Genomic DNA, 12,791 nt, shown 5'->3' on the forward strand with positions numbered 1-12,791 from the left:
AAATCTCAAACCACTCTCACTCACTGAACTCAAAACTAACCGCTTAAAACAACTCTGTACACAGATTTGGCCTCAATACCAATTAGACAATCAAGACCGCTGGCCTGAAGTCAGCACATTTGACTTTAACATCATCCAAAATCTCACTGACTTCCTTACACTGAATGGCAAATGGTCGGAGATCCCCTATGCCCAAGCCATTTGAGCCCTTCAGAGCTGGCCCACCCTATGCCAGGCCTGCTCGACCCACGAGGTCCTTCTATGCACCTTGCCTCCCAAGCAAAAGGGCTCTTCTTCCTCAACTAACCACAGACCGCAACCTTCTGCACCCCCAGATTTCGACCCCGCGGACGAGACCCCTCCCTACCTGCCACCTCGCCAACCCTCTCCTTCCCCTTCATCCAACTCACCTACTGGCGCCGAAACCTCTCCTGACTCCCCCTCGGCCCCACTACCCCATCTCCCCGACTCCCCCTCCCCCTTCCTCCCCCCCTCCCCGCCCCCCACCGCCACACGGTCACGTACCCAGCACATGTTTCCCCTGAGAGAGGTGGCAGGACCAGAGGGCCCCACTCGAGTCCATGTTCCATTTTCTTCCCCCCCCCCACCATGTGCCATTTTCATTATCAGATATGAGCCAGATAGAAGAAAAGTTAGGATCATTTTCTGAAAATCCTACCAGATACAGAAAAAAATTCCTGAGGCTCTCCCAGGCCTATAACCTCACATGGAGTGACATATATTATATCCTAAATGCCACTCTCACCCCAGATGAAAAAGACCGCATCTGGCAAGCGGCAAAAGCCCATGCTGATCATTTGCATAACCAAGACCGGGACAGTCCACTTGCTGATGAGGTGGTGCCTCAGTTAGATCCCCACTGGACTTACCAGCCCGGTGACCCAGGTATCAGGAGACTCAATCATATGATCACCTGCATTCTAGAAGGAATGCAGAAAAACACTCATATCCATGTCAGTTATTATAAAGTCAGGGAAATCACCCAAGGGGCAGATGAAAATCCAGCTTTATTCTTGGCACGCCTCACAGAGGCAGTCCAGAAGTATACCAACCTAGATATCACAACCCCTGCTGGGTTACTCTACCTTCACATTCAATTCATCAGCCAATCTGCCCCTGACATCAGATGCAAGCTTTGACAACTAGAAAAGGGCCCTGAGATCCCCCAAAGAGACCTTCTAGAAGTAGCCTTCAAGATGTTCAATAGAGAGGAGGAGGCTAAGAGAGAAAAAGAACATGAGAGAAAAGCTAAATATGCCTTTTTGGCAGCAGCAATTAAGGGAAGAGATCAGCCTGGCCCAAGTCATCCCAGAACGCTTCTTAAGACTCCCCCCAGACCCTGCTTCCAATGCAACCAGTCAGGACACTGGGCAAAGGCATGCCCAAACCCACGGCTCCCCACAAAAGCATGCCCAACCTATGGCCAGTGGGGTCACTGGAAGATGGACTGTCCCCAGGGGCGCCCTGGCACCCTTGGGGAGGTCCCCACCTCCCAGACCTGGAGAGTGGAATGTCCACAGGGACACCCTGGCGCATCTGGGCTCCCATAGCCTACCTATCCAAACAGCTGGACATGGTGACCAAGGGCTGGCCTCCCTGCCTGCATACATGCCATGGCTGCGATCGCAGCCCTTGTACCCGAAGCAAATAAACTCTCTAGATATGCCCCTTTAATAGTCTGTTCTCCACACACCTTCCGAGACTTTCTGTCACATCGGGCTTTCCTCTCCCTTCCCCCTTCCAGGGTACAGATCCTACATGCCTTTCTCCTCGACCCTCAGCTCTTATTCTCCCCCTGCTCTCCCCTTAACCCCGCCAGCTTATTACCCATGCACCTCTTACATAGCTGCAGCCTAACAGTAGATCTTACCCAAAACCCCTTCCAACATGTAACAGATCAGCCCATCCTAGACCCAGACACCCCACACTGGTTTGTTGATGGCAGCTCTCAAAAATCCCCACCCTTTGCAGCAGGATATGCCATCATCCAGGGCGGTCTTCGTCACAATCACGGGACCCAGACAATTGAAACCTCACCTCTGCCACCTCACACCACCTCCCAACAGGCAGAACTGATAGCTCTCACCAGAGCTTTAACTCTGGCTAAAAATCTAAGGGTTAACATCCACACAGACTCCAAATATGCCTATAACATACTTCACTCACACATCCTAATATGGAGAGAAAGAGGTTTCCTAACCCAAAAGGGATCTCCCATTATTAATTCAGACCTGATCCACAAACTTCTAGAGCCAGCACTCTTACCAAACAAAGCCGCCATCCTCCACTGTAGGAGACATCAGAAGGGAAGTCTCATATCAGCCTACAACAATGCTGCAGACCAGAAGGCAAAGGAGATAGCACTGTCCCATCCTTCCCTCCAGTCCCCTGTCATCTTATCTTTGACTCCACCCGACCCTCCCACCACCAGAGAAATCCTCTCTTATTTACACTCTCTTTTTCATCCCCCATCCAAGACACTCCAACAGTTCCTCCATAACCACTTCCGCATATCCAATGCTGATCAACAATGTTTAGATAACCTTACCTGCTTCTGTCAAACATGTTAACGTACTAACCCCAGTTCCAACCTTAAACCGACATCCTTTCCAACCCATCAAATGCGAGGCAGCCTCCCAGTACAGGATTGGCAGATAGAATTTACTCATATGCCCCAGGTCCGGAGAGTCAGATACCTTCTAGTCTTTGTGGACACCTTTTCAGGATGGGTAGAAGCATTTCCCACTACAAACATAAAAGCCCACATCGTGGCCCAAATCCTTCTCAGAGAAATTATCCCCAGGTTTGGCCTGCCTTCGTCCCTACAGTCTGATAATGGCCCGGAATTTACATCTGAGGTCACCCAACAACTTGTCCTATTCTTACAGATACCCTGAAAATTTCACATTCCATACTGTCCCCAGTCCTCAGGAAAGGTAGGAAGAATGAATAGAATAATCAAAGAAACCCTTACCAAACTAATCCTCGAGGTACATCTGGACTGGACTAAACTTTTGCCAATTGTTCTCCTCAATACGGGGATTGCCCAGAAAGCCCCTGGGGCTGAGCCCCTTTGAGGTGATGTATGGAAGGCCCATGCTCCCTCCTGGACTCCCCCCCAAACCTCCTCCCATACCAAGCTTCCTACACTCCCCTCTGCTGACGAAACTCCACAATGCCCTCTGGAAATATGTCAACCACAATTTCCTGCCCCTGACCTCCAAACCTCCCTGCCCCCTTTACAAATTGGGGACATGGTCTATCTGTCTGATAGTCCCCAGGGGGACCTAACCCCAAAGTGGCAGGGACCATTCAAAGTCATCCTCCTCACCCCAACTGCAGCTAAACTCGAAAAGGTCACTTCCTGTGTACACCTCTCTTCCCTAAAACAGGTCACCTCCAATCCTGCGCAGCCCTCCTTAAATGACACTTATCAGATCTCCCTCACAGGACCCACCTCCTTAAAATTCACCCGGCGACAAACCCTGTCAACCATCCGAGAGGACACTGAATGACCTGGACTCTCTTCAACCTACAACAGTTCCTGACCCAACTACTGCAAGACCTCTGGAGCCTCCTTCAAAGACCTGACTGCACTGGTGTCTCAACTGTGGCTCCAGGGAACCTTCTACAACCTGACTCCAGGCGAAATTGATTTTTTTACTCTCATTCTCTACATCATTCTGCATCCTAATGAGCATTGTTCCTCCTGAGATTCAAACAACCACCAACTTGGGGCGTCTGCCCTTCGCCCTGACTGGCCTCTCCCTGTCTTTCTAACTAGAGCTACACTCCTAATCTTAATCCTTGCTGTAGGCCTAGTAACTGTCTCCCCTCAGGACTGGCCACCTATCCTTCATCTTTCCGTGGGTATCGCCTATGTTGCTAGCTGTGTTCTGCTCCTAGGGCGCTATTTCCTCTGCACTGCCTAACTAACAGCCCCATGACTCCCCTGTTCCTTATCCTTGCTGCACTCCCCAGCCTTCTGGCCACTCCCTGCCCCTGCTCAGACATTTATTCCTATGTTCATTCCTCATGTTATAATACAGTTCCAAAACCATGCACCATGAACCTCGGGGGTGGGAAGTCCAAATCCCTACTCACTGTCAAAGTTCAAAAGAGAGGGAGTTTCGTGAGTACCTGCCATAAGCCAAATGGAAAAAACATATGTTTCTATCCCATTACCCACTGGGGGTACTCAGACGGGGGCGGGATACTAGATCAAAATCGGAAAAAGAAACAAGAGCAAGTCATAAAGAACATAATTTCCCAGTTACAGGCGACCCCTGAGCCTTATAAACGCCTAGACCTCCTTTCCCAATTACGGCCTCTCCTAAAACCTCCCTCTGGCAACCAACACCTGACCCGCCTTCTCAACTCTTCCTTCCAATTCTTCCAGTACACACAACACACAGCCCAGTGTTGGATATGCATGTCACTGTCTCCCTCACCACACATAGCAATTCCCTTACCCTCAACCTGGCTGTCACAGGGCAACTATACCTCCCCTTCCCAACGGAAAACTACACAACTCATTGGGCCAGTCTCTGACAATGTCCTACTCTCAGCCTCTTCAAACCTAACCTGTATTAACTACTCTAGTCCCAATTACACTGGTCTTACAAACTCGGCTCCCACCTTCTGTTCCACTTGGGTTCTCTGGAACAGCACAGATAACTGCACCAATCCGGGAATCTTCATTCTCTGTGGGACCTATGCATATTCATGCCTCCCCTTAGACCCCCCTGGACCCTGCATCTTGGTCTTCCTGACCCCAGGCCTAACATTCCTCAAAGAAGAAGAGATAGAACAAATAGTCTACCCCCAAGGGGAAGTTTCCCACAGGAAAAGACGAGGTGTCATAGCCCCCCTCCTGATTGGGACTGGCATAGCAGCAGCCCTAGGCACCGGGATTGGAGGCATCTCGACCTCTGCCCATTTCTACTACAAGCTGTCTCAAGAACTTAATGAGGACATGGAGCAGGTAGTGGAGTCCTTCGTTTCAATCCAAAGACAAATTAACTCATTAGCTTCTGTGGCCCTACAAAACAGGCGAGCCCTGGACCTTCTCACTGCAGAAAAGGGAGGAACCTGCCTTTTCCTAGGAGAGGAGTGCTGCTATTTTGTTAATGAGACGGGCATAGTCCAGGGCCGAGTCAAAGAACTTAGAGATAGAATTGAACGCCGCAGGAAAGAGTTACAAAACCTTTACATTCCCCAAAACCTGTTCCAACAGATGCTCCCTTGGTTGCTCCCTTTCCTGGGACCTTTGGTACTTATCATTCTATTCCTCTTATTTGGACCCTGTCTCTTCAATCTCTTTCAAACGTTTCTCCAAGAACGGATTCAGGCCATCTCTCGAGATCAGGTCAAGACCATTCTTCTCAAGAGCCGCACCCCAAGCTCAGAAAAAGGAGACCCTGGGCCCTAGGATGATCCTCCATTCCAGACTCCAAACCGTCACCCCTATCCAGCAGGAAGTAGCCAGAGAGATACTGCGCCCTTTCCCCCATTTTTTTTTTTTTTTTTATGATTTCAGGGTCTGGAATGAAGGAGTCTGTTGGGCCTAGAAAAGAAAACAACAGTCTCAAAGGCCCCTTGCCGAGTCATCTAACTTCAGAGAAAACAAAGCAGAACTTTAGTTCCACCCTGATGCTCCAGGCCTGTTGCATCTATCTGGGACTTCCTGTCTGGAAACCTTCCACCCCCTACACCTGCTCAGAAGACTTATCACCCCCTGCCAAACTACAAATGTCATCTCAACAAAAGAATACTCAAAATATCCCGCCTGGTTAACGTTTCCCTTATCGCTTCCACAAACCTCCCTATAAATATGAAGCCTCCCTGATCCCTCATGGAGCTCAGCCTGGTCGTTAGGCTGGCTGTCGCCCCCTCCTTGCCTGAATAAAGGTAACCTACTTCTGTTGAGGTCATCTTTCCTTTTCTGCCTCGTCCGAACTATACCTTACCACCATTATTGAACACAAGTTCATGTGCCTGATGCACAGTGAGATCAAACAAACCAAAAGGTTGGAGTTAGGGGCAGAGTTAGGGGCAGAGTTAGGTTCATTGTGGGGCCATGCAAGGAGAATGGTGGCTCATGCTCAAAAACCCCAAACTCCCTTAGGATTTCCAGGGAAAAGTTTTTATAGGCAAAATTTGGGGTGAGAGCTGCAGGGTGTGTGGCTTTCTTCTGATTGGTTGGTGGTGAGGTAACAGGGTGGGTGGTACTCCCGGTATCTTGTGCTTCAGCCTGAGGTTACCATCTTCCACTTGAGTGGGGGCCCTTACTTTCTGCAGAAGAACTTAAAGACATTGCTGTGCTTGTCCCCTGAGGAGGAACTGGAACTTGGCCCCAGGGTTACATGATTATTCCTTGACTGTTCCTGAAACCCAGTCCTGTGGGGCTCCCAAGGATGGAGACTTTTTGTCCCCCATTTCTTGTAGGCAAGACTTCAGTCTCTGTGACCTTCCCTGAGTTCCAAATGGTGGCTTGGAATGGTTGCTAATCAAGGGAGGATCAGCAGAGAAACCACTTGAGGCAAAGGTGAAAGGAACCAGAGAAGGTCACCATCTGACCACCTGAGACAGGATTAAAGGAGGGCAAACCCTGCACACACTCTAATCTTGTCAGACTCTACCTTTGACCCACTGGTATAAAAGCGCTCATCAAGTTCTCTGGGGTTGAGACACATAGGTTTTCAAAGCAGAAGCCTGATGTGTCTCCCTTTGCCTGCCAAAGCAAGAAACCTATTCGTTTCTACTTCTGTCTCCAGGATATGATTCAGCACTGGAGTATAGAGAAGTTGAGTTTTTGGTAATATTCCTCTCTCCCTCTCCTGATTACCAACCATTTGAATCAGCCCTTTGGGGCTCAGGGAAGGTCTAGGAGGCAGAATGAAGCCTGTTTCCTACAAACATAAAATGGGAGACACAGAAAGGATATGTACTCAGAACAGCCCCCTAGGATTCTGTTCCCTTCACTAGAATCTGATAACCTGGAAAGATGCAGACAACACAAAGTCTTTTAGTTTGATGCCCACTCCCTGCTATGGGGACCTGTGAGTGATGCAGGCCTAAGTTGGCCCCCAAAGATCTGTATGTAAAGTCCCTGAGGGTGGATTCAGGAAATTCTTCAGACTGCCCCAGGGCCACCTCTTGTGGAGCCAGTCGAGGGCTCAGGCAGAAGGCTATGTCCCTTAATTTGTGTCAGCTTAAAAAAGTGCACAACTTGAGCACTGTGAGTTAAATTTTATTTGGGACAAAATGAGGACTGCAGTCCAGGAATCAGCACTTCACTTCAGATAGCTCTGAGAAACTGGTTCAAAGAAGCAGGGGGGAAGGTCATTATATGTGTGATTTTGGTGAAGGGGGAATACATGCAATCAAGCGCATGCTTCTCTGGAAGGTTTCTGCTAGTCTCCTGAAGCTTTTGCTAGTCATGAGGAACCGTCATCACCATAACAAACTTTGGTGATTTTCTAGATATGAGGAGATACAAGGATTGGGCACATGAAACCAGCTCCTAAAAATATCTAAGTATATGAAGACCTCTCCTACTAGTTCCCCCACACCACCCCTCCCCCCAGCAAAAAGTGCCTCATTTCTGCTCTCCACCTTAAACCCCTTTCAGCAGGTGTTGAAAGTCAGCAGCTGCAGCAGCACATGATTTAATCCTTGTAGAGGGAGACGGCAAGTGTCGATTTGTAGTTAACACTTGCTTCCAAAGAGGAAGCCAGTCACCCAATCCCTAGTTGGAGATAAATGAATATCAAACTTTGGGAGGTAGTTGAGCCCTGCATTGCTGTGAATAAGGCAAAGGGTGCCATCTAGTGGCTGGCTATCCCTTTTGTTATTCTTGGGGTGCCGATGCCAGTAATCTTGGAGGAAACTATTGGGCAGGTCGTGTGGATCCTAGGACAGTTCCTGACTTTGTGGGAATGGAGAAATCTGGCCCCAGGTGTTTTCAAATGAGGACAGGAACTGTGCACTGGCTGTAGAAGGGAGTGCAGAGGCAGTGGGCTGCACGCTGGGGCTATTCAGCATCTCTTTGGGGCTCTCAGAAAAGATGGAGGCGGGGGGGGGGGGGCTGAGTGCAAGCGCGTAACTATCACTCACTCCTCCAGTAAATTCCATGGAGCTGCAAAAGAGTGGGACAGGACTTAAAGACTAAACAACAACAAAACCAGTCATCTGGCTTTCCAACAAGACGTAACTTGATTTCCTCCAGGGTTTGACACTTGACCCCACCCTCAGCCCCACCTCCCATTTGTGGAGAGCAAATCCCAGCCAGACTGGTTTTGAACTTTTGTGATGGGGTTGAGCTGGAATGTCAGGGAGAGGCAAGGGTAAGACTTTAACAGCAAAGTTTACTAAATTTGCATTACAAAGAGTCAGGGTCCCTAAGCAGACCTGAGAACCATGGGTGAAAAGCAGTATTCTGTGAGTGGGAGGGAGAAAGGGAATTGTGAAAAGAGTTGTTGTTCAGTTGCTCAGTCATGTCCAACTCTTTGCAACCCCATGGGTTGCTGCCTGCCAGGGTTCCTTGTCCTTCACCATCTCCCAGAGCTTGCTCAAACTCATGTCCACTGAGTTGCTGATGCCATCTAACTGTCTTGTCCTCTGTTGTCCCCTTTTCTTGCTTTCTATCTTTCCCGGCATCAGGTCTTTTCCAGGGTCTTTTCTGTGAAAAGTTGCTAAATGAGATCAAAGATTTATCCCTTTTCAGTGTCCTTTGGGGGGCAAGGTAAATTATTTTGTGTTGAAGGGGAGCAGAATTTCTCACCCCAAAACATGCCTCTTCAGCGTGAGGGTTATTTCAAGGTAAAGGTAATCAAATCTAACAGATTCTGGAAAGCTCTTTATCTCTCCCTTAACTGCTTAAATTTACATTGGAAAGGGGGCCTATACCAGGAAGAGAGCTATTACCTGAGACACCTAAAGAAATTTATTCACCTTTTGTTTTCCAAACATCTCTGCCTTCTTGTGAATAGTTTTCTTCCCTTTTGTCTACTTATTGAAATTGCGGATTAAAATTTTTTTGTTACTGAATGCAAATTTGTAAGCCCAGCACACTGTGAGGCTGATCTTGGGTGGCCTCAGCCTGCTCTGGCTTGGAGCGGGGCTTGGGTTCCCAGCCAGAAACTGAGGCCGTGTTGCAATAGTGTGAGCACCAAATCCTAACCACTAGACCAGTGGTCAGTGACAAGGGCCTGGCTCTTTGGGTTTGCAGAAAAGAATTCCCACAAAGATAGAAAATAGGGAAACAAATAAAATATTTATTAAGAGGAAAAAAGAGTACAGCATGTGTGGAGAGACAAATGGGCGAACTCAGAGAGAGAGAGAGAGAGAGAGAGAGAGAGAGAGAGAGTCTGAATTGCTGAGTTGCACCCTTGTGGCAGTTTGAATTACTATTATGGGGCATTTCTTCTGAGTTTCCTTTGGCCAATCATTTTGATTTGCCTGATTCACTGTTCATACTTATATCTCAGGATCTCTCATGTGTGCATACACATCTCTTAGCCAAGATGGATTTTAGCCAAGATGAGTAGGTGTATGGGTATGTTAGGTAGTTAGAATAGGGAAAAGGAGTCCAGAATGGCGGTGGCTAAAAGACCTGGAAGGGAAAAGTCCGAGAAAATAGAGCAAAGGAAGGTTCGAGGACCAGAGTAAGGACCTCAAGTAAAACAAACAGCACTCCTGGCTGGCCCAATTTACATAGGACAGGCCCAGGGAGGGAGAAACATAAAGAGGAGCCAAAGCTAGCTCTCTCTCCCGCGCGCTGAGGCACTCTTCTCATGGCATCTTTGGATCGACATGCCCTCACACCTTGAAGATGGATTTTCCTGCTATTATCTAAATAAAATAGAGCTATAACCCTGAGCTGTAACACTGATTTATCTAAGAGCTACAACACGGTCCATTCGAGACCTGAGAGCTATAACCAGGTCTTGTCCAAGATCTGAGAACTGTGACATGCCAGTTCAGTTCAGTTCAGTCGCTCAGTCGTGTCTGACTCTTAGCGACCCCATGAATCGCAGCACACCAGGCCTCCCTGTCCATCACAAACTCCCAGAGTTTACTCAAACTATGCCCATCGAGTCGGTGATGCCATCCAGCCATCTCATCCTCTGTCGTCCCCTTCTCCTCCTGCCCCCAATCCCTCCCAGCATCAGGGTCTTTTTCAATGAGTCAACTCTTCGCATGAGGTGGCCAAAGTACTGGAGTTTCAGCTTCAGCATCAGTCCTTCCAATGAACACCCAGAACTGATCTCCTTCAGGATGGATTGGTTGGATCTCCTTGCAGTCCAAGGGACTCTAATGTCCGTCACTCCAAATCTTTGTTGTGACGAGACAAAAACCGAGGAGCATACACTCACCTGACACGTAGAGAATATCCTTTGACATAACTCCCTCTTTGACCTCAAAGGAGCCTTTCCTGCACTTGTGTGGTTGGGGAGGTCTCCTGACTTCAAGAACGAGAAATCTATATCCTGGATAGGGCCCAGCCTCCTCCCTTAATTGTCCTGCTGCTCTTGTTTTGGAGTTTCAGTCCATAGGGAAGAATCTTCAATTGCTCTATGTTGGGGGTGCATCTACCTCCTGCATCACACCCTCTGAGAAACATAAACCCCCAAAAATCTTTATTGGGAAAATGACAGGCAAAGGTCTGTTTTCTGTAACTTCTTCAGGCTGACAGGGCCTCATAGACCCTACCTAGTTGGAGTCATGGAGCTCTCACCATGTTTCATTGAAGAGGTCCCAGGGTGACTTCAATTGCTTTTGCAGGATCTGCTGTGCGGAGTGGCTGGAGTCCCTGCATCAACATTGTCTTGTAGACTAGTGGTCAGTGACAAGGTCCTAGCCTTTTGGCTTTGCAGAAGGGAATTCCCACAGAGGTGGTATTTATTAGGAGGAAAAAGAGTACAGTGCCTGTGAATGGATACACGGGTAGGTTCAGAGAGAGCGCTGCACTCTGGTGGTAGTTTGAACCACTTCTATGGGGTATTAATTTCCAGTTTACTTTGACCAATCATCTTGTTTTGTTTGGTAAAGATGCCATATTTGGCATAGCTCAGGGTCATCCCGTGTGTGTGTACATCTTTTAGCCCAGATGGATTCTAGTGAAGAGGCTTATGGGTAGTTGACATCACTTACTTTGAGGTTATCTCCCTTTTCAACCGCCAAGGAGCCTTTCAGTGCATGTGTAGTCGGGGAGGTCTCCTTGATTTTAGAATGAGGAATATGTGGTCTTTCATCTCTTATCTGTACAGGGCCCAGCCTCCTCCATTACCCTGTTTTTATAGAGTTTCTGCTATTATGGAAGTTCTGTCCACAGGGGAGAAACTGTTGAGCCTGGGCCCATGTATCTCCTACCTCTAGGGCAAACAAACAAAAATGAGTTTAGAGCACAAAAAGGTTTATTGGAGGTGTCAGCTTAAGAAAAAGCACAATATGAGAGTCGTGAGTCAAGTTTTATTTGGGGCAAAACGAGGACTGCAGCCTGGGAGATGGCATCTCAGATACCTCTGAGAAATGACTCCCAAGATGTAGGAGGGAAAAATAGTATATATGCAATTTTGGTAAAGGGGAAATACATGCAATCAAGCACATACTTCCCAGAAGGTTTCTACTGGTCTTGTGAAGCTTTTGCTAGTCATCAGGAGGAACTGTCACCATGGATTTTAATATTTTTCCAGAGAGGAGACACAAGAATTAGGCTCAAAAAGTGGACTCCTGGGGTTTCCCTGATGGCTCAGTAGTAGAGTCCACCTGCCAATGCAGGAGACGTGGGTTTGATCCCTCGTCTGGGAAGATCCCACATACCACGGAGCAAGTAAGTTTGTGCACCTCTGTAACCTCCAAGCCTGTGCTCTGGAGTCTGGGAACTGCAACTACTGAAGCCCAAGAGCCCTAGAGTATGTGCTCTGCAACAAGAGAGGCCACTGCCAAGAGGAGCTATCACACCACAGCTGGAGAGCAGCTCACTCACTGCAACTAGAGAAAAACCCGTGTATCAACCAGCACAATCAAAAAAAAAAAAAAAAAAAAATTGGCACCTGAAAATATCTAACTATCTGAAGCCCTGTCTTATTAGTTTTTCCCCCCGAGCACAGAGTGCTTTATTTTGTTACCGAATCCAAGCTGACTCAGGTGGCCACATGACAGGCCAGTTAGCTGAAAGATGAGATGTTGAGGCAAGAAATACGACTTTATTCAGAAAGACAGCTGACCGGGAACATGATAGACTAATGTCTCGAAATATCCATCTTATCAGGGTCTGGATGCCAGTTTCTTTTATAGAACGAGAGAGAGATGGGATGAGGAAGTCAAATGAAAAGGGCCATGAGTCTTGCAAATCATCCCTGGGAATGGCCAGTATTGGGGAAGGGATGTGTTAATACCTTCTTTCTTGCAGCCATTAACAGGTGGGCAGAATCAGGTTGTATTTCTGTGTGTTGAGTAAAGGCACTTTAGTTTAATAGTCCAGCAGAGGGGTGGGGTCCTTTTAGGCAGGCCACTATGTATGATTATAATAATAAAAAGAAAAACAAAAAAATAAAGGTTGAAGTCAAACAAAGAGATCCAGCATGGAGTCAAGGCTCTCACCTGCAACAGTTTCTGCTGTCTACCCTGAGCTCCTTTCAGAGGGTGTTGAAAATCAGCAGGTGTAGCAGCATATGATTTAATCCTTGTAGAGGTAGATGGCAATCACCCAATCAACTGCCTGTTTGTAGCCGACAGAGGGCTGAGCAAGAACAAGGGGCTTG

The sequence above is a fragment of the Muntiacus reevesi genome, chromosome 1, assembly GCF_963930625.1.
Source record: "Muntiacus reevesi chromosome 1, mMunRee1.1, whole genome shotgun sequence".
NCBI lineage: Eukaryota > Metazoa > Chordata > Mammalia > Artiodactyla > Cervidae > Muntiacus > Muntiacus reevesi.